This window comes from Symphodus melops (genome assembly GCF_947650265.1).
Source record: "Symphodus melops genome assembly, chromosome: 9".
NCBI lineage: Eukaryota > Metazoa > Chordata > Actinopteri > Labriformes > Labridae > Symphodus > Symphodus melops.
Genome location: NC_136699.1, coordinates 14,148,897 through 14,168,698, shown reverse-complemented (window position 1 = coordinate 14,168,698; position 19,802 = coordinate 14,148,897). Strand labels below are relative to the sequence as shown.

Sequence of the window (19,802 nt, the reverse complement as noted above, 5' to 3'; positions counted from 1 at the left end):
CATAGAAACATCTCCAGAACCATCTGCCCACTTTGAGTTAAATGCTCGAAGTGGGAGACTAAATTGTGTCTCGGCTTCAGAATGGATAAAAGAATCCAAGGGCTTGTTCTCATTCATTTCCCCCTGAAGGCCTGTTTCTTCCACAGCAGTGGCTCAGATTGGGCTGTAAGCCTCCACATGCCTGTGTCCCAGACTAACATGTTCAAAATGTTGAAGCCATTACTTCTCATTAATACCGATGAGTTTGACCAGGCTTTCACATCACGCAATGGGACAATAGAGCTCCTCTGCAGGTTTAATGGTTCTGGCTTACTTTGTGTTTCAGCCATATTGTGGAGGATTTTCTGTGACACAATGCCTCTGGGGTGCCATGAAACCATGATTATGTTTCTGTAATCAAGGGCAGTACACCAAGTCCCACAGGCAATATGAGACTCTGTTTAGTTAGAAGTAATATAAGAACCTGAGAACAGTGCATATAACCGAATCATTCCTGTGCTACACATAAAATTAAAACTTTGTCTACAGAAGACTACTGGTCCTTACAAGTCTAAATAGGTAAAATAAAACAATGTATTTTGATCTGTGATTGAGTTTTAGTTACATCTTCACAGAATGGTCTTAATACTTTTTGTGACAATGAATAGCTATTTTCCCTGAATAGAAGACAGTACGATCGAGTCAGAGGGTCTAATCTTGATCCTCTTGTGTCTGGATTTAGGAGGGATTAGTTCATGATAGTACTATTGATCAGACTGTCCTCAACGAGAGCAACTTTATGCATTATAAAAGCTGAGAAAGAACTTGAACTTAAATAACCTGCTTGCTCCGAGTATTTACATGAATTTGTCATGCTTTCCCTAAAGAACAAATAAAACAAAAAGATTTAGTAATTTTTCATGTTAAGAATAAAACCTGGTTTATACTTCTGCGTCGACGCCGTGCCTTCGGCTCAGACCCAACGCCGTCGTCGACTATTCATAGTTCTGCGTCTAGGGAACGCGTTGCTCTGCAATTCACCGCCAAGCTGCTAGGGGGCAGTGGCGACTAAGGAGACGTTTGCGGAGGTGGTCTCTCCGACAACTAAACCAAACAAGGCTGAAAATGGGTGAATTTAACACACTCATTAGCTCACTGAGGAAGCTGGATAAAAAACACAGTTTTGCTTCTTTCCAATGTCAATGGGCCGATTTTCTTCACAGTATACAGCCTTTTAATATTTCCGCTGTGACCGGAAAAGTAACTGCCGGAAATAACGTTCTGAGCGGACCAATCACAGTCCTTGCAGGTCGACGCAACGTGTAGTCAGGATTTTTTGGAGGTGCGTCTAGGGCCACTGCGTAGGGGAGGGGTCCACGACGACCGCGACAGCTACGGCGTCGACACCATGCAGAAACTCTACTTTCAAATTGAAGCTTGCCCATATGCTTTATTCATTTCCTGCTAGAATGGTTGGAGTTTCTATATGTCATGGTTTCTCTCCAAGGCCGTTTTCCTTCTCATCTTTAAAATACTGCTGTGCTGGCAGCTTTACTCTCAAGACACCTCGAAGAGTTCAACTGCCTCAAGCTCTCTTCTAATGATGATCAGTATGAGACTTTACAAATCACTTTGCCAACAAGCCTCCCTCTTAGTTATCTGAGTCGACAGTATTCTTTAGAGTGGCCACTGACTGAAATAAATAACAGATAATGTTCTGCTAGATTTTTCTGTCTTCTGCTAGAAGCTGATATGCTGTTTCGTTGTCGTTGTGTCACTTCCAGTGGTCTTTGTTGTGGGCTGAACAGCCATCATCCGTCCACACACACTGGCAGATGACTCTCTTGACTGTGAAGTGCTCTAATTAGTGTGGGTAAACACAGGAGCTGATAATCAGGTGCTTGTTTAAAGCTAATAGAGCTGCCTCAGGGATTGATCTGTTAGCTTTGTTTGAGAACGGGTCAGCTACAGGCAAAACAAAACTGTTTCAAGTGCAGTTTGGATTACTGAGACTTTCGAGGCGCATGTGTGAACGCAAACTGAATTTCCCCTCCGAGTTTACTCGTTTTTTTTATCTATTTTTTTATTTTTTAAATTGTGCCTAGTTACATTTCTGTGTAAGGGTTAGGTGAGCTGATATGAGAATTCATCAGGAAAATTCACCTCCAGCGAGCAAGAGAGAGTGTTGATGTTTACATCCTGATACCGGCACAAAACCGTATGCATGACACCAGTACTGTACTATATCCAGGAGCGTAATGACACCGCTTCATTATGTATTTCTCTTCACCAGTACGTTCCTCTCCACTCTTTTGTTGATATTGTGTCCATGTTGAAGCACTGGTAACATTGATATAAAGGCAAAAAATCTCATTATAGAGTCATATAAAGGACTCTGCTGATTTGTCCAGTGGGATTTTGATAAAACCTGTTGTGAATACTAATAAAAACATAAACTACCCAAGTAATGATTCTGACCAGGTGAGCTTTGATCAACTCAGTGAGGTCACCAATGACGCATTTTGACACTTTACAGCCTGATTGTAAGATGTGGGGTTTTTTTTTTCAGTACCAGATTTGGCTAGACGTGCTTTTTTTTATTTATCTCTTGACATATTAAAACTCAGAATGCTTAAAGCAACGCAAGGAAGCAAAGCCCTACTAGACTGCATCGATTGTTACTGAGAGGAACCATAAGCGAGAGAGGAGAGAAAAGCAGCAGGGGGAAAAGTGAAAATGGATGATTGTTGAGAGTAAGAATCACGAAAAATCTGAAGATAACACAAGAGTGAGGATGAGGAGATAGAGAATAATAAGAGCAGAGGAGTGAGCATCCTCTTTGTGGAGATGAAGTCTAATCTTGAAATTTGAGCAGATTAAGTTGATGAAAAATGCATTAATGACTTCTTCCTTAGTTGGAGGAAGCAGCTTGCATTCTGGCTCACACAAGGTATAAACACCTTGGATTACAGCGTCTTTTTCAGTCTATCAGTAAAACCCTCAAAGTTGCAGTTTTAGATAATCAATTGGCCTAACTGTTAGAGCTAAACCAACAATGCACAGTGTGCAGTGAAATAGAGAGTAAATTAATCACAGAAACGTGCAAGAGTGCTGAAGTAGGAACACACACAGACACACAAACAAAAGCAAACACATTCAGATCGACTGATTCTTATTTCCCTTTATAAACATAAATATGCCTCCTTGTTGTCTCCTCTATGAGACACAACACAATCTGAGTGATACTGTGTGAATGACTGAAAGAGAGAGAGAGAGAAAGAGAGAGGAAAAAAGAGAAAGAGAGAGGCACTGAAATTTCTCAAGGATTATATATCCATAGTGCCATCTAGTGTCTCCTGGAAAAAACTCACACAAACCCCACATGAGAATCCAGCTGTGATTGTGGATGGTCTTCAAAGAAAAACTCATCTGGCATTCAATTAATCATTTCAATGTGTGCTATTTCTTTTCGAATTCTCCACGGCGTGTTGTTGTTTTTTTAATCCATATTCCTTTCAAAGAAGAATAATAAGTCTAGATGTCAACTCAACTCAACTTTGATATGAAACTTTACACACAACACAGTTAATTCTAAATGCTGAAAAACATCAGATGTTATTTGCCTCTTCACATTGTTTCTACAACACATGTATTCTCATTCGTGTACAGAAATAATCTTGACTATCTTGACAATACAAACCAATAAAAACCTCAATGCAAATGATGCAGCAAGAATTCAAGTAATGATTTCAATTATTTCGGCATGGTACTGTCGGAAAATCCGAAAAATATTCTCCTTAGAAGGAAAGAAATGCTCCATTTTACTTACATTTGAGAGCCGCACGTCAAAAAAGAACATTTTCTGAGACTCCACACACACACACACAAACATGTAAACATGCCCACGCAGGTTCGTGCAATGCGCACTAAACCAAAGGGTTAGATAAAGATGCTACCTATAGCAGTAAAATAAAACACACAGTCCTGATGGAGAACAGAAACCATAAAAGTCTCCACATTCTGCTTTATTCCTGTGCAGTGTTGCATAGCAGGGATATAGGAGCTGTTGGTGCTGAAATTCAATACAGGCTGGCGGGCAGCAGCCTTGTCCTGCCAATGCATTATGAAACAGGACTCTGCTAAGGAGCACAAACAGCTTTGCATGTCAATGTCTTTGTGTGTGTGTGTGTGTAGGTGTGTGTGTGTGTGTGTGTGTGTAAGTGTGTGTGTGCGTGTGTGTGTGTGTAATGCTGCATACATGTGCTACTCAGGTGGTCCAAGCGTCCAAGTTGTTTTTCAACTTGAGCAATGTTTATGTGCATTTTACAACTCCGAAACTCGTTTTTCCAATGTGTCCGACACAACATGAATGCACCACTGGTATACAGCATGCTGCTAACAATATATGGCTTATGGGGGCACCTATTGTGTACAGAATTGTCTGTCTTCCTATACCAATGTCCTTTCTGCTTGTCTGCTTCTCCCTCCTTCTGTTCCATGTCTCTCCCGTCCTCCAGGCTGCAGCACTATCCGTCTACTTCACTCTACTTCACCTGCCGCATCCTAGATTTAAATTACTTGAAATTGGAATGCTGTTAGCAGAAAATTAAACGTTTTTTACACTGACTATGATAAAAGCTATCTCTGATCTATCATCTTGTAAAAAAAAAAAAAATGCTCTCACTTCATTAGAAACTTAAACAGGAACCACAATCCATCTTTAGACAGTAAAAGTCAGCTGTTGAAGCTATTACCTACACTGGTAAGTGTTACAGATAGAATAGGTCACAGGATTTCTTGCTCATCAGGAGCTATTGACTGCATCTGTGATGTTCTCCATCAGCTGATTGCTGATGACAATCATCCGGGCTCAGTTGGCTTTTTGTGTTTTCGTTAGAATGAAATTCTCCATCGTGTGTGTCATTCGTGACTCCTTCCATTACTCCTCTGTTCCGTGACTCTCACTTCTCTTTTGTCTTGGCTCCACTTTAAGTTTGTCTATCCTTTTTATACAATCAGTGGGTGTTTTTTTTTTAGAAGGCTATGTTCTTCCGCCACCTTTAGGAAACTCAAGGCCTACTTATTTGGTCCACTTATGTAAAAAGTGCAGTGTTTTGTTAGTTCCCCAAGTCACAGTCAGATTTTGCTTTCTGGGGGGAACGTTAAAAGAAGCTATTAAATAAGCCTCAGTTTTGAGGGGGTTCAGTGAATGGCAAGCAAGTGTGTTTTTCCTTTGAATGCTTTCTTACAATTCGATTTGGTGTCACTACAGCTTCTGCTGTGACATGTGGAAACTTCTTTTTTTATATACTGCCGCCTTTTCAATTGTTAGGTAGAACTCAAAATGGGTCACAGCAGTTATGTTTCTGATGGAAATAACACTTAAATTTGTTTCAGTGGAGCTTATAAAACCTCCCGCTTGATTCTATGCCTGAATTTCTGTTTTTGCTGCACGCTGCGAGACATTCAAGCTCTTCCTTCCTCTCCCTTAAGTTTAAGCATCTTGAAAGAGATTTTTTTAAAGTCATTAATTATAAGCATCTCCCCTGTCACCGGCGATCAATGTGAGAGATGGAGAACAAGACTGCCTCCCTCGTCGCTTTGCAGTGATTGCTAAACAGAAAAATGCCACCCTAATTCAAGAACAAAAGTATTGTGTCACATCAGGGGACATTTCAAACTCTCTTTGAAAGAAAGTGAAGCAAAAACATTCCTCCAAAAGAGGCTGGAGAGGAAATGTGTGAAAACATTATCCGAGTATAACATCAAACTTTCATGTGCAAAGGGAGGCTGAGAACAACTCAGAGTCAAATACAGGAGGAGGATATCTGTCTTGATCAGTTCGGATGGACTATATATAAGGGGACAGGGAAAAGCCCACTTTTTTCTCATTGGCCAGCTCACAGGAAGCCTTCGAGAAGGTTTCTAGGGGAGGGCTGTGCGTGTGCTTATAGATTAGCCAATGAAATTGGAAAAGGTTGGGAATGTCTTTATATAATTATAGTCCAAAGTAAAATGTTGTCTTCTGTGCGACATATACCTCCTTAGAAGTGGACATCTTGCTGCCCCTGGGCTACAGTCCCATTCAAAGCAGTAAGATCTAATTACAAGACAGCAGCTAACGGCCACATACTGTATGCCATGCTGCATTTGCAGGCACTGACAAGATCCCTAGGGAAATACAAGAGAAGCTCAGGCTCAATATGCTGTCCGCCTCACTTTCAAATGCTGTCAGTCTGAGGAGATCACCCTCCCAGAGGGACCGATGGGTTGATAAAGTGATGGGTGCACGACTTGCATACCTTTTTATGTCAAACTTTCAGACGTAAATGCTTTTTGGCATCTGTGGATTTTATTCCTATGCTGCTCCATGACAGATGAAATTCAAAACTGTATATTTTTCTGAATCAAAACGGCAGGGAAAGAGTTATGTAACTCAAAATCGATACAAATAAGTCCATATTTCAAGGTTGTCAATTAATTGATTTGTCCATTAGTCAAATTCAATAACTTTTAATCAACTTAACGGGGGCATAAGGTCAAAATTATGTGCCGAGTCCAGTTTCTGGTATATTTTAGAATGTTTTGCCTTTGTAGCATTGCAAACTCAGACTTGCTTAATACATTATGGTCATTTAACATAACACCAGCTTATCAAAAACAACATATTGATTGATTACAGTCACTCAATATGTTGTGCATCAATACATTTGGGCAATTGCTCCTTCAAAGGGGCTACATTATTTTTTCAGCCGGGCCATAAATCAACAGTGTAATCAATCATAAACGTAATCACTCACTGCAGCTTCATTCAGGAAAGATTTTTTTCTGCAAATTGGGAAAGAAATGTACAAAGTGTGTTGTGCTGTCTGCAGAGATCAGAGCCTAAAATATCATCATCTAGCAAGTGACTGACTGACAGTCTTTCAGCTCTGTCCAACTGCTCAAACATTTTGAGATTGTTATTGGGATTTGCACAATGCTTTTATCTCCATTTTAATTCAGATTATCTGGAACAAATTGGTGAAAGCCGACAGAACAGATCACACACGAGTAACTCGATATGGCACTCCAAAAGGCTAAAATATGTCAGAGTCTGCACAATCTTTCATCAAAAATGTATTTGTCTACTGAGAAAAATGTCTTAGATCCAGTCTGGAAAAATATACTTCAAACGGCTTTGAGCAAAACAAGAAGAAAGAGGAGGGCTTTATATCGCATTGCCTACAGGAGAAGAGATGAACAGAAATGCGGAAAATCTATATGGATATCAAAGCCTATCAAAGGGAAAACAGCCTTTAACCAGTCCGTGTTGGTCTCCCATCTGAGAGATGAATTTGTAAAAGAGTGCATTTATGCAGTCAAACAGGCAGCAGTGCTGTGATAAAAAAAGACTCCACGTCTTTATCTCGAGCCATTCAAACACAATCGTCATCGCCATAGATTTGTATTTCAACACATATGAAAGACTAACAACACCCGGCCACATTCAGCGTGCTGTATGGCCTTTTTCTAGTTCATACACAAACAAGCTGCTGTAATGAAAGCATTTGTTTTTTTTAAATCTTGTATCATGCCCTCAAATAAACTGCCGAATGGTAGGGGGGTGGGTTGCTGGGTGGGGGTTTGTATACTGCCAGTGTTTTCCCAGGATGCTCAGGCTGCACGGGTTTGCGTGAGTGTGCTTTTTGTTGAATTTCTGAGAATAGTTTCCTCTGTCGTCAGTTGAGGAGTTCAGGCACAGAAGCTGAAAAAGGCCATGATGCAACATTCAGCGTCTTTATTTTGAGTGTGAAAAACCGAATGGTGGAGGAGAGGTGAAAGAGTGGCGTAGAAGGCCCACGGTGCTGACAGAGAGAGAGAGCTGATTCAGGATCAGTCAGAGCCTGGTTGTTAGATCACAGCTGAGCCGATCATTGCTAGAGGATGGATAATGATTCCACAAGATCCTCCATTGCCCTCTCTTTTGATAGGCTATATAACTTTAAATCAAAAGTGTGAAAGTCCTAAACACGCACCAACGTTTCTGAATAGTGTAGCAGAAACATGACTTTTACCTGCCTCCTCTGATTTATTTTTTGATTAACAGGTCAATTGCTTCATTCCAGTGTGCTACAGATTCTTAAAAAAAACCTGATAAATCTGACTCATGCAGCCCCAATGGATCATATAATCTTAGAGCTCAACATTAAAGGTTTTAACGCGATCAGGTTCCGCTCAGAAATCACTCTGAAAAGATGTCACCGCAGTTTAAGAAGGGAGACTCCCTCAGCACTGGATTTTCAAAATTGAAGATCTATTTCTGTCTGCAGGTCACGCTATGCCTACTCACTCCATGGTCTTTGGTTGCTGTGAATCATTCTTCAGTTAGAATTCATGAACAGTGCTCATTGGTATATAACATTAGCCAGGCCAATTCAATTAGCAGCTCGTAGTCAGAATATGACCTTGTCATGACCTTGATCATTTATAAAAAGGAATCAAATGAAAATAAAATTGAAAAGTATAACTATATAATAAGAGAGATTAACGTTGACATAAAAATGCAGCTATTCAGAAGTAGTATTTTTAGTTATCAGTTGTTTGATTGTTAAAATATAAGTAGGTTAATTAACCCATTCATCAATTATGACTTTAACCACACTCTGGACCTTCTTTAGTTTATGGCATTAAAATCAACCACTTAACAGTTTTCCAGAAAATCCTCTGCTATTAGATCATTTTACTGAAAACATCTGACTTCTGTTCCCTTGTCCCAGCAGCAGAAGTCAGGCTCTGGAGTAGACGGAGCTACCCCAACCTTCAGTGAGGTGATCTGGCACTAATACTGACCAACATCCCTGATGCCCAGTTACCATCGGACTGTATCGTCTTCCTATATAATATCCCATATTCTCTTTTGTAAAGCCTTTCGAGATAACAATTGTTATGAATTGGTGTTACACAAATAATGATTGATTGATTAATTGATTGATTAATTGATTGATTACTTAAAACTAAGAAAAGCAACAACAAAAAAGGACATATTCCCCTTTTCCACCTTTTCAAACAGTCCCGTGGTCTAAATGAAACATCTGTTCTGTGGTCAAAAGATAACATAAATCGAGGAGATTTGTGAGCCTCTAAAAAGGTAAAAGAAAAATCACTCTTAGTCACTCTCAGTACATTGCGTTCTGCAATAATGTAAGCATAAATAACGAATAACGGATAGAATGCAGACTGTAACTCCAATAAAAGATTTTCAATCAACTCAGTTTATCAGTATCCCGGTAGTTATGGCTATTTTGCCAGACCAATAGGAACATTATTCAATAATGTAAATTGAAGGGACAAATTGATTTGGATGGTTTTCACCACCGGAGAGCCAGAAGAATGCCAGTTAAAGAAGGAGGTTCAGTTGGCCAGCTGTTCGAACAGCTCAATAGCTAACCATGAGGTTAAGCAATTAGTGCGGGTCAACAGGAAAAAAACTCATACATGACCTTCTAATTTAGCAGTGTATGCTTGTAACAAATTATTTCTTCTCTCCATAAACCTAATAATTAACTTTCCTATCAACACAGCAGAGGACACAAAACAGATAATCTGGCTGGAAGTGGCAGCAGAGCGTGGAGAACGGATGTGGCCTGCTAGGAAGATGATTAGAAACTACAAAGGAAAGATTTAGATCATGTTTGTAGGCTTGTGTGTGTGTGTGTGTGTGTGTGTGTGTGTGTGTGTGTGTGTGTGTGTGTGTGTGTGTGTGTGTGTGTGAGACTGTGAGAGAGAGAGAGAGGGACACAATTTCGCTGGAGAGGCAGAGGGGAGGAGGAGACAGAGAGGGGAGCAGGAAGGGGAATTGAGTAGCTTATGCATGTACATGGAAATCCTTACATTGCAGTTTGGCAACAGAGGTCAGACAGATGGGGAGAGGTTAGGAGTCATTTATCACAGTGAATTAAGGGAAGAAGATCTCAGAGTTGCAGCGTCTCCTCCCCTGCTGAGATTATAAGGAGAGCAGAGGACAAACAGAGGTCGCTGTCACCTTTATTCAGTCTCCACTCTAAATACCACAACCATATAACTATGAAGATGTACAGCAACATTTAAGTACAGCAGTACTTGAATAACTATTATTAAAACAATTGTGCTTCTCCATTCCAAAAACAAGACCAGGCCTTGTGCGCTCTAAAAATAAACATTATATTATACAATATTACAATTCATCAAACGTAATCTATAACATAACGCAAATATTTAATTAAGCCTAATTCAAACGTAGGTTTGTTCTAGACGTGTCCAGAATTAGAAGAACAATGCCAAGAATCCCAGAACATTTTTATATATAGCAAAACAATTCCTCATGAAACCCTGGCAGCTCACAAGAGAGGGGATTATACGTTATTGTAGAATTAACAGAAGCTATCATCAGGGACAGAATTGAAACATTTTGATGTCTTAATATTTATTTTAAGGCTGTGGGGGAGCAGTGGCTGCCATTTCTTTTCCTCCTGCGGGTAAACATTGTACATTTAACGTGGTTTAGTGTTTCTTAAAGCATGTCCTCCCTGAGCTAGGCGTTAGCGATAAAAACAAAAATAATATAACCACAATTTTTTTTTCAAAAAACTTTCATTGACAATTTTTGCACCCCTTAAAAATGTGTTAAAAAATGTGTATGTGCAGCACTTTGTCCCAGCTACGGCTGTTTAAAGGGATTTATAAATAAAGTTGAGTTGAGTTGAGTTAAACAAAAAAAAACCTCAAATGTGTTGGTAAAAGTATTATATTGTACTAGCTTTCTCTTGTCAATAGCCATTTTCATAGCATTTGGAAAATATTGCACATGCATCTCTCTTGACCGCTTGAATTAGCACCACATCCTTTGCAATTTGATCAGTGATAACGTCGCCTTTCTTGCTGAATGACTGCCAAAGTTAGCTGAGTGTGTTTTTGTTTTGTTGGTACCTGAGCGGCTCAGTAGTGGTTGTCTGCTCACTCACAAAGCATATTTTGTGTGGTGGCGAGTTCGGTTGAGCCACTTCTAATCATCTAACAACGTCGATTCTGAAGCTGGTGGTGTTTGGGTTTTTTGTTGAAAGGTTGAAAATACTTCTATGGACAAAACATCCACGTGTATTTTTTTCGACCAAAACGTGATTTTTTTTTTCCATTAAATGACGTTGCACATTAAGTTTTGTTGCACTGCCCATTGTGTGTGTGTGTGTTTGTGTGTGTGTGCATGCTTTGTTTTGGGAAAGCAAAGTTGGTTAATTAGTCATTTTAAAGTCCATTAGCTAAAAAACTTTTGGTAAGTTGTTCAATAATTCATTTGCAGACAGAATCAGTGACCCATGAACATTGGATATCCAACCGTTCAGTTTTATTTTTGTTTTGGCTGTATGTCTTCTTGTGTATTTTCGAGGGTAGATGCATGCACGTGTGCGTGAAGGGCAAAGAGGAGTCAGCTGTCTCCCAGAGTAGTATTTTTCCTCCCATGACCCGGCTTGATCTCGTCCCTTCGTTCTTTAGTGGGGGTTGTGCGGACATCTCTGCCGATGTGTGTGCATGCTCTGTTCGGGGGATTTGCTGATCTTTCTAACGGCTGTCCCTCCCAAGAACAGGACTGTACTCCCAACGATGGCTCATAGCTTTAATCTGACTGACAGAATGGTCAAGCTTTCAGCCAAGAAGACAGCCCACCAGCGTGGCCTGAATACCTGCCTGTTGCGGAATCTCATCTGCCATGAGATGACAGAGGAGAAGCTGCTCTGTTTCCAGGCAAATGCTGCTCGGCCCGTCTCACTCTCTGTCTGCCTGTCTGCTTGCTGTTTGTCAGCACAACACCGTGAGATCCACACTTGTCTGGACTCAGCTGGATGTGACAGTTTGACAGGCTGTCACATCATCAAACTAAAAGGCTGGGACGACACTGTCATCGTTCCCTTCTGCGGACATTCTGAAAGAGCACCTTTAACCTTTGATGCTTTATTTTTGGATCCAAAGTGTACAGACATTTGAATGAATGTATATTTTATTTTAAACGGAACAATAAACCAGTAAAACGTCCTTCTTGATAAACATTTTGATAAGGACAAGTACATTCTTTCTGGGGGATAATTTACTTGCCTACTTGTCTATGGATGCTGTGTTGGAGATCCTAGCCATATCTGATGCACATGTAAAAAACAACTCCAATTATTTTGGCTGTCTAATATTAATACAAGTGCTTTAAAGTTCATTATGGTGATTTATTACACTGTAAACCCATTCTTTTCAACAGCTTAAATGACTGAGCACTGACTCACTGTGACTGTGTACACAACTAACAAGTCAAAACAACAAGAAACCCCTGCCACGTCACTGAAAACACCCCCACAATCCATCTGTCTGGTTTCTTCCTCCTCATGTGACTGCTGTACATTTAGCTAAGATTCCCACTCATCAATCAGTGGGGCGGATCCACAAGCCATCCAGCACAGCTTGAACTAGAGGACCCTCATAATTGGATATTAAACCCCCAAAGAGTGGTAAGACAAACCACTGTGATACAGACTGGAGGCTAAGACATGCCGCTGCCATCGCTCTGGCAGAGATATGTGTGGTGCTATTCAATTCAGCGTCAGTCCCATCCTGCCTGCCCTGAGGTTTTTCTGTCACACTGTCATAATTTCAATCTTTTGGATAAGAAATGTACACACACACACACACACACACACACACACACACACACGCACAAACACTGACGCACACACACACACACACACACACACACACACACACGCACAAACACTGACACACTCGCACAGGGGGCCACAGATGCAAGCAGACATGGATGGGCTTGGCACACACGTACGTAAACACAGCTGGCTTTAAATAGATGGTGGCAGTGCATGAAGGCTGTAAAGATTGCCATTTGTGCAGCAGCTCAATCAAGAAATGATTTTGGATTTTTTATTTTTTTTTTATTTTGGTCCCTGCTTTGTGCAGCTCGCTGCATATCAACAAGGACTCTGTAGACAGCAACAGAGCAGAATAAAGATTAAGAAGAAACCTGTTACTCTGAAATATAAATAATATTGTAATTCTTATCGGACTAAAGAGTTTAAAGGATTGATGTGGTGCTTTGCTTTCATATTCTGTTGTTTGAAAATGATGTTGAGGCATAACATGAAAGGAAACTTAAAAAGCAGAACATATTCAACATCGATGCGATTAGAGAGGCTATCTGGGTTTGTACACCTCTACATATTGGCAGAGAGGCAGTAGACATTGTAATTGAAGACAAAGAAATTCCAATGTGGTCAATAAACAACATATAGATATATGGCACGTCAACCGGCTGACTCTGCTCTTTGGTGACGGGTGAACTACTAATCCCAGGGTAACACCACAAATGATCATTCAATAACAGTACGCAAGAAACACACAAGGAAAGATTTTTCTTTGTATGGTGGTGTGACAAAAGCTATCATTGCACATCGCTAAATAACTTCACAAATGCATACAGCAATGCATAGAGAAAACTCTTTTGTTCATGCAATCCTTTAGACGTGTTCGATTATAATCACCTGCCTATACAGTGAAGGTCCAACATTTAAGATATGTACCGAGGTTAAATAATAAAATGACCTTACTTTATTATCAGACATTCAGGAAACAGGCTTTGTTGAAATGCTGGCTTCTCTGATTACAATACAGCAGCCAGTATTTCTTTTTCTTGTCCGATTCTGGTGAAGAATGGTTTGTTTTTGTTTTGACAACAGAAGGAAGGAGTTTAAGACACAGCTGTTTTGGATGCCCCTTGGTTTGCCAGGATAACCAATTCTACCCAACCTAAAAAGCCTCACCATTTTTCTTATCAGCTCTACGACCAGAAAAGGGATAAAAATATAAGCTTTTAAAAAATGGAGAGAGGTTAAGACCTTCAGAGCTGGTTTAATACCAAAGCTTCAGTGTCCACGACACAGTTACCTGCGTGTCCATTGACTCTCTGGTGGAGAGGACGGAGGGAGACAGCTCTCTCCAATGTTTTGAATTTGGACTGCAGTACTATTATAACTGCTAGGTGTCAGAGTAATATATTGTTCCTTCAACGTTTGCAAAGCCATTACACCTAATTAAGTAATTCATGAAAACACATGAACAGAACAAATCAAACTTGATTTGAAATTTAAAAAGTTAAATTAATTGTCTTTCTCACGAAGCTGGAGTTGTGTCCTTCAACCCACTTCAAGTTGAAAACAACATACAGTACAGTATCAAGTCCTCTGCTGCTTCAAGAGGCTCCCCATGAAATCACGGCCAATTAAGAGACGCCTCATTCAGATTCAAAGTGGCACCAGCTGCTGACAGACAGCTCTAAATAAAAACATGCCTGCGATGAGTTTCCTTTCTGGCAAACTAATCTGTGAGGATAACGTGATCAAAATAAAAACAAGAGAACAAACAATACGAGACACATCTTTCAGTGTGACGGATAGGAAAATGTCACTCGACCTGATCTGTATAACTACAGGATCTCTCAGAGTCATCAATGTTTTAAAGAGTAAGGGAAAGTGATACTGTAAAGTAATGAAGGGCTGAAAAAGAGTGCTCTAATTGTGATGGGTGTAAAGTTTCATCAAATGTGGGTCACTTACAGCTGTAACATTTTAATACTGCATGGAGACTTAACTATCTGCTAAAATAAGGCTAAATCCTGCAAGTAATGCTTTAGGCAAGATACTTCCAGTTCCTGGGAGTTAGAGCATCAAATAAGCATCTCTTTTTAATATGATTTTACGCTAAATATATTTATTTATAAATGCAACATTTAAATGCATTCAACCCAATGACCATTGTTGAAATGAATGTAAAGAAAACACATATGGTTGACCAGGGCGGCTGTGGCTCAGTGGGTAGAGTCATCATCTCTCTACCGGAAGGTCCTGCGAGCAACATGTCTGATGTGTCCTTGGGCAAGACCTTAACCCTGAATTGCTCCCCCTGCTCTGTCAGGGTGCATGCAGTTCGCTGCTCCTGTGGTCGAACGCTTGGTGTGCTAATTGCCCCACGGGGACAAATTAAAAAAAAAAAAAAAAGTTTGGTACAACATCACTATAAGCCAGCAGAGACATACAGTACAGCAAAAGTCTCTGTTGGCTATGTGTTCACATCTATAACTAGAAATCATTGCAGCTTCAGCAACAACACAGAAAGCCAACCTTGTGTCACAGCTGTAATCATCCCAGCAGGTACACACTGACACCCTGTCATTACCAAAGGAGAAAGGCACTGCTCTTGTCATTATGATGTCTTAATAATGATCATCTAAGAATGCAACAAGGGGCAACAGAGAAAGAGAGAGAGAAAGACAGAGAGATAGAGTGGGGGGGGGGGGGGGCATGAGTACTATAGGAGAGGAGGTAGAACACTGCATGTTTGATGAATGAGGGTGTCAGCTGCACCCACCCAACTAGAGACGCTGTCTCTGAGAGGGTCGGGCCCTGTACGCTGAGACCTGTCTCATTAACCACAGTGATCATGCATTAACAAGTGAGCCAAAATGAGACAGTGGAAAATAAATCATCCTCTATAAGAAAGTGTCACACGCACATTTTCTTATCTGTAGTCGCCATCTCAGAGCCTTACATGTAGCTTCCCTGCTGGTTATGTTAGCTTCAATAGAGTATTACTCCCAGGAAAACACCCAAGCATATATTTTGGATTATGCAGTTATATACAGAATACAATGTACTTTTCTGATTTAAAGTCATACATTTATATAAATAATGAACTAACAATCTGTTTTTGTGCAAAATTGCACATTTTGAGAAAAGGGGCAGATACCTGTTTCCCTGCTCTCCATTGTTTTTGTGTCCTGCATTATTGATATGGAGCTGACATTCAACACAAAGCCACAGAGCTTCCACCTGCATCCCTGCGTCCTTACAACCAAAATGACAAACTGCCAAAGACTCAAACTGATGCAATATCCCTATAATAAATGTAAGGGACCCTGTTATGGTTGTCATTTTATTATGACGTGCTTAAGTGCCTCCTTACCTACGAGCAAGGCAGTTGTAATTCCCTATAAGAAAAACGGTTGTCTCCATAATGACTGGTAGTAGTCCTAACACAAAGGCGCACCAATAGTTTTTCTTGTCTGACTGTTGCTCTGTTATGAATAAGGGGCGTGGCTGGAAGTCAGCCCAGGTCACTCCCTATGCTCCTACAGTACTACTACACTATACTACACTTTGACGGAGCTGGTGGTTGTAGAAAAATCTTGAAGCAACCCTCAAGATCACACACTGCTTCTCTGCAGGCAGGAAAGATCTCAGTGAACAAAGCAAACCTCACTGCAAATTCCGAGAGATAAAAGGAACCGTCAGTCCCACACTTCGCGTATTTTCAGCACTCTTTGACAGCTATGAAGATGCATTAAGAGGCCTCTTTGAAATAAAGATGAATGCATGAATATTCTCAGTCTGTGATGCAACGCCGACGCACGGAGGAACAGATTGACACCTTTGCTTATTTGCTAACGTGTTTTCCAAATTAGTCATATTGTTTTCATCTTGCATCTATGCAAGCAGAGAAGCTTTCCATGCACTCCATGCGTCCTATTACACCACAGGACAACATACTGAACCGCGTAATGTAGCGCACGAGCTGTAGTGTTTTTACTTTAGCCGGCGTACACGATACCCAGTCTGTTCGGTTAAAAAAAAAAAAAAGCAAAGAATAAACCTCAGCCTACCTCTGTTGGTCGTGACAGCTTCTTGCGTCGACTTGTACCGTCGGTTGGAAACAATGTGGCACTCGCGGTAAGGATCTCAGTTTGAAAGCGCAGAAGTTTTGACCAGTCAGTGAATGAGGGACTACACAGTGCCTGACGGATCTGTGGATCACACACACTGTGTAGTTAACAAGACAACGCCCCAAAACAAAACTGATCTGCTTGATACTCTGCCGGATCATAAACGCGTGATCAAGATGTTGCTGCCCAAGTCGGTTGTGCGCAACGCCGCCGCGCGCTCTCACTCTCTCCCTACGCGGTCCCCAATCTAAACGCTCCCCAAGGACACGTGACCAACCCACTAGGGACGGGAATAGATTTCGTCCCCCCCCATGGCAGCAGCTGGGATCGGTTTCACAGCTGCTCCAGTGCCCGCGAAACAAACTCGAATAGAGCGCATCCTCCCCCTTCTCCACCTGCCTCAACATCCCATGTGTCCTCACGGTGTCGCTCTCATTTTTGTAACCTTGACTAGATATATTTTGTGTTAGAAATTACAGTCGCACAATAAAAACAAATAAAAAGAAACTCTTCATAACCAGCAAAACAATTGCCTTTTTTATGTAATATCTGAAGTCTTTAGGCTTTTAAACACATTTAATCGTACCCCTTACTTTGCTCAATATGGTCTCATAACAGAGACTTATTTTGTCACAGTTTTGTTTTGTCCTTTCTTTGGTCGAGCTATCCTTATGGGCGGAGCTTTAACTGATAAGGGTCTTGTCAATGCACCAATCAAAGTTGTGAGGACATTTGTATGGTGAGAACCCACCCACACAATCTTGATAAAATCAACATAAAGGATATTTTCCGGGATAACTCCTGGAATGTTTTTACCAGTAGTTAAACATAATTGTTGTTCATTGAAGCACCAACGGTATCCAGAAGTACCAAGAGTTTGAGACACTTTTGTAAGATGCTTAAAGAATGTGATGGGCCGATTCCTGTGCATCGTGTTGATATATTTACTTAAATATTGTTTGTTAATACTTAGATTTGTACATTAAAGATTGTGTGATTCTCCAAAGATATTTTTTTAATGTGCAAACATCTCGTCATGTTACTTTTCAGACAGTATATTCACACTCAATACTGTTGCAGGTTTGAAGTTGGCCAATCCATCCTTTCTGTGGCAGCAGAGCATGAGTCATCTCTTATTCCTTTATTGGGCTTGCTGGACTTATCAGCGGCCTCCTTCAGAGAAAACTTGCTGGACTTGCAACAATAAGGCTCCAAATGACCCCCACAACACATTACTCTCTAAACCTTCCAGGTTTCAAGAGTGATACAAGCATTTTACAAAATCTGGTTTCTGTTTGTTATTATTTTGTTCTTGTAGGCTAATAAATAACAATATAATACATTATACATACATAATACAATTTTACGCTTGTTGTAAAAGAGTGCTCCAAAAAATAACCAACCTAACACAATTATGAAACTCCTGCACTTGTTGCAGAAAGTTGGTGAGGTGACCATGAATCAATGTTAGCCCACTGGCATTAGTCACTGCCATATTTAGCTTGGATGCTACATAGGCTGTCCATTTAGCTTTTTGCAGAGCTCTTAACTGAGGATAGAGTAAAGTCAGCAGCAGGGTAAAACTGCCTACCTTCTCTGGTTAAAACTAAAACAAACAATTCAAGAACAGCATTGACACTTGAGATCCATGAGAACATACTGGATGCTGCATTGTTGACAGATGGTTTATGATTCATTCAGTAGATATTATATGATATATTATGTGTTATTGACCTTCATAAGAGAGTCCACTCCAAAACAGAGCTCACTTTTTCAGACAGTATTAAACAGACAGATCAATGCCGAAGAGCTAAATGCCATGAAAACAAGCCAGTTAAAAAGTGTGCATGTTGTGTTTTTCTGTCACTTTCCCCATTTCCCACTAAACTTTTTTTTTTTTTTTCCTTTAAGTTACAGGCCCAGAGATGAAGATGAGACGAGCTGTCTTTTCAGGCACCACAGGTGAGCTAATGTAAGTGTGCTGCTGCTCAGAAACAGGGATTTGTCTGCTTAATTCCTGCCTTCTAAAAGCTTTCACAGGCCAATGGGACAGATGTTAAACAGTACCAGAGCTGAACAGTAGTACAAGTTGCAATCTTAATTACTGTAACACCTTTGTGCAAGGAGCTCATTCAGTGGCAATGATTGGGGACGACTTCATGCTGGAGGGGAAACTGTTGGGTGCTTTTGGGTGTTACATATGACTGCTCCATGTCATACTTACTGTTAGTCATTATCATTAATCACAAGTCAGTATTGATTGGATGTTCTACAGCAAATATGCCACATTAAGTGTACATCAGAGTTTCCTTACATACTTTTTCAATTTAGTCAGTTGAAGGATCAATCTTCATTAATCTTGTAAATGAACAATCAAGAGGAAACATGAAGCACAAAGAAGAGACTCACGAAGGGGATCCAGATTTGAAATCCAGAAAATGAATCTAGCATCGACCTCAGAGGGTGTATTTATTTTGGTACAGTATATAGTCAATAAAGTTGACCCATGTTTGTACAGCACTTTGTCACAGCTACGGCTGTTTAAAGTGCTTTATAAATAAAGTTGAGTTGAGTCGAGACCCACTCTGGATAAGGTTTGGCAAAGCCAGCGATGAGTGTGTCCTTGGTATATCAAAGTCGGCCGTTGGCTCTCTCATCACTGTGAAGACTGCAAAACAGAACTTCCCGTCAAACTCATATTTATGCTAAGCAGACAGGTCTCCTCTCTGTTAATGCATGAGTCATATCAGTACAGATTTTTTCCAAACATACTTGAGGTTCTGTTCCATCCAGCTCTTTCAAGCCTTTTCCATATGTGAAAGAACTTCATGATGATTACAGCTAACTCAGAATGAGATTCTTTTATCATTTTGTCTTGCTTGTATCAAAGTAGAACTAATGTTGCCCTTTAATAATGAACCAAATGTCCCAAGGATCTGAAAAATACAGTATTTCTTCATCTACATAGTTAAAACAGAAATAAATACAGGACATTCTCTTTTTATAAACACTTAAAACTGTTACTTTTATTTCATCTTTA

The 19,802-nt window shown here is 40.3% G+C and overlaps 1 protein-coding gene across 2 annotated transcripts in view; it reads right to left on the bottom strand.

Annotated features, from left to right (window-relative positions):
- The window catches only part of mid2 (midline 2), a 124,438-nt gene extending 107,326 nt beyond the window's left edge, over nt 1-17,112 (bottom strand). For both annotated transcript variants that reach the window (XM_079351588.1, XM_079351587.1), the window contains exon 1: nt 16,703-17,112. The gene's annotated coding sequence lies outside the window, so the exon portion shown is untranslated. The remainder of the gene's footprint in view (nt 1-16,702) is intronic.
- Nucleotides 17,113-19,802: the final 2,690 nt, after the last annotated feature.